This window comes from Leptonychotes weddellii, chromosome 1 (genome assembly GCF_054177405.1).
Source record: "Leptonychotes weddellii isolate Sample4059 chromosome 1, ASM5417740v2, whole genome shotgun sequence".
NCBI lineage: Eukaryota > Metazoa > Chordata > Mammalia > Carnivora > Phocidae > Leptonychotes > Leptonychotes weddellii.
In genome coordinates, this window is record NC_138369.1 from 71,683,344 (window position 1) to 71,686,987 (window position 3,644).

Sequence of the window (3,644 nt, forward strand, 5' to 3'; positions counted from 1 at the left end):
TTTTAAGTAGTCTCTACACCCAACGTGGGGCTTGAACTTATAACCCTGAGAATCAAGAGTTGCGTGCTCTACCGACTGAGCCAGCCAGGTGCCCCCATCCATCAAATCTTTCATGTTTTGGGGGAAAAAAGTATGTTTTGAAGAAAAAAAAGTTGCACACAATGTCTAGCATAAATTTTATCTATAATCATGTAATTAGGCAGTGATAAATTAATCATATGATTTAAGAGCTATAAGAATTCAGCCATTTCAGTGCATGATTATGAACGCACAGTTGCGTTTTTATGAAGGGTCTCCAAAGAAGCTTTCTGTAATGATTCCTATCGCACAAGGAGCAATGAGTGACCTTTCCTGGGTTCACAGGGAAGAAGTCTCTCCAGGACAACTTCCGTTACTCCTGTCCAACTGAGCAGAGGACAATTCTCTCACCTCCATGTTAGTCCTTTCTTCCACAGGGTTTGGCTTCGAAACCTGGAATCAGAGAAGTAGATTCATTATTAGCCCTGCATTCATGTCTTCTTAAACATCCTACTTTGAAATGAGAACAATTTTCACTTCAGTTCTCAGAGACTGTGCTTTCAGCCTGGGGGCTCACGTGGCAAGGCTGCCATCTAGTGTGCAATAGGCTTCATTACATCCTGAAACCAGAAAAGAGAATTGCAGGACCGCACATGCCGGTATGCTATCAGCGTTAGCTATATTAGGGGATTTGCTGGTGATTTTAAGACAAAAACAGGTCAGAGATCACTAACAAAATTACTATTCTTTTTTTTTTAAAGATTTTATTTATTTATTTGACAGAGAGAGACACAGCAAGAGAGGGAACACAAGCAGGGGGAGTGGGAGAGGGAGAAGCAGGCTCCCTGTGGAACAGGGAGCCCGATGTGGGGATCGATCCCAGGACCCTGAGATCATGACCTGAGCCGAAGGCAGACGCTTAACGACTGAGCCACGCAGGCGCCCCAAAATTACTCTTCTTAATCACATTTCTATGACTACAAATATCTCCAAGCTGCAGCCCTTAACGTTTGGGGGTACTTTGCAGTACCTTACATGGACACATCCTTGGGCTCTGATTTGTGGGAGAAATCACAACTGCTAAAATTAGATCGTATGTACAGAGATTAGATTCAGCAGAAAATTTCTTGCTTTGCTGCTGATTTTCAAACAAATTTAAATAGTTTATATAAATAATGTTGGTGTCCTTAAGTCCCTTATAGCTTGACAAGGTATCACTGAATTCATGCCAAAGACTTTCATAGAGAGAATTTTAGCTAAGAGGCAGCATAAGATGGTGATAATGAGCATAGGTTTTTAAAGTCAGACTGCCTGGGTTTGACTCCTGGCTCCTCTACTTAGTAGCTGGACAGACTGTGGGAATGTTACCTAATGTCTACATGCCTCAGTTTTCCCACCTGTCGATGGGACTAACAATCGCAGTTACTCACAGAGAATACTGTGAGAATTAAGAGAGTTATGACATACAAAGGAATCTGGATGATTGTTTTAAAAAATACATTGTATCCTTTATTGAATAACAAGAGATAGCCAGCATTTGAGTATGAGAGTCTGCACCATCTTATTTAGAATCATACATTTGACAAGTAATAAGAAAGCAAGCCTAAAACCTACTTTCATCTTTATTTTTCATCTCTAGACATTGGTCAAAGAAGATAGCCTTGTTTTTTGTGCTGAAAATTGTATTTCAAGGTTCAGTGCAGTGAAGTAGCCAAAAAAGGTAAGGGGGAAAAATCTGAAGACATGAATATTATCGTAGTTTTTCAAACAGTAGGAAGAAAGCCAGTTGGTTTGTAATGAAAAGGCTGCTCTTAAGAGTTTTGCTCTCTCTACCATTTTATGAATCATATTCAATGAAACCAAATGAAATGAAATGTCATATCTCACCTGCCTGAGTGATTGAAAAAAAAAGAGGAAAGAGTAGACCATTTCATGATACATAATGAAATCATAGAATTTAAGGATAAGGCATACAGAAACCCAGGGAAGTAACAAAGTTAGTTAGTGGTGAAGGCTAAATCCAAAGGCCCTTCCCTCTACCCAAGATGGACTTCAGGCAAAATAAAAGGTCACTTAAATGACATCTTTCCTGGTAACTAGCTTTTTTTAGTAAGCCCTGATCAAACCAAAAATTTAAAATATGCATAGTTGGAAGAAACCACCCCAGCCTTGCAAACATTGTTTACTTATAATCTCCTGAACTTTGCTCCTCTTAGCGGGTTTAGGAGCTGATATTTCTTGGGGATGAGAAGAGAGGCCTGATGCAGGTAAATTCCTCCTGCGTCTCGGCGGATTGAGCCTGATCTGAAAGCAAGAAGCTCACAAATGCCCCAGAGAAACAATTCCCAGGGGGGCAGGTGTTTTTTAATGTGGGCAAGAGGAAGGTCCCATGAGCATGGAGAGCAGAAACATTCAAGATTAGAGTTGACAGTCAAGGTGACCACCTTTCCACTCTTGCTTTTGTGAGCGCTAATCTCTCAAACAGCCATCCACATATCTACCCAGACAACCCTCAGCTGTAGCAAACACCTTTCAAGTCCTACCGAATATTCCCTTGGCCCATGTCCGATTTCAGCAGCAGCTGTGCTGGACAGTTTCTGTGCATGCTGACAGTGTCCCACCTGGATCCTCCATGCTTCTTACTCAATGCTTTCTCTAAAACCAAGGGAGCTTGCTCTGGAAGTGTGGGGAGATTCATTTCTTCAGAGGAGACTATTTTACAATAAGAGATTGGAGTCATGAGAAAAATGCCCCCCCCAGGCCCCCATTCTTTGTTGAGGTCATTCTGAAGTGCATTCTTCAAGGTTTCTCAAAAGGTCTTATGCAGGATTGTGTCCTAGTTACCCAGGGCAATAACCAGCTCTAACAGAAACTGTTTAGGGGAGCCTGGGTGGCTCAGTCAGTTAAGTGTCCGTCTGTCTTCAGCTCTGGTCATGATCCCAGAGTCCTGGGATTGAGCCCTGAGTTGGGCTCTCCACTCAGCTCAGAGACTTCTTGTCCCTCTCCTTCTGCTCCTCCCCCCACTCATGCTCTCTCTCTGAAATAAATAAAATAAAATAAAATAAATAAAAATAATTTAAAGCTCTTTCCTTGTCTCATTCTCCTTACTTTCTCACTTTCTCCACCCTCCTCATTCCCCCAAAACTCTGTCTGTACTTGAGTCTTTGTCTCAGGTTCTGCTTATAAAGGAACCCAAATTAAGACTCCATTTATGGTTCCGATAATGTCTGACTCCTTCCTTTCAGCTCACTCCTCACTACCCAGGAGAAGCATTCAAGCATCACTGTTAACTTACCTTGGTTTCCCTGCAGTGGATCTTCAGACACCTAGCACTTCTTAGGCGAAAACAAAAGCTTCTATCTGGCAGCATTGACCATATTCCTTTGCAAAGCTGCAAACACCTCTTTCAGGCTAGGGGAAGTTTACTAGGGACACCAGCTGTCATCCCTGCAGAGCACTTTCCAGGGATCAAGGAAGGGTCCAGGGCTGCCTGCCTTTAACAGAGTCTTGCAGTACATCTCCATGTGCCTGCATCCTAGAGTGGTTTCTCTGAACTACTTCACTATATTTGGAGAGTGGGGGGAAAATACCATGTGATAGGATGCCCCTTCCCACGTCTAGTTCAG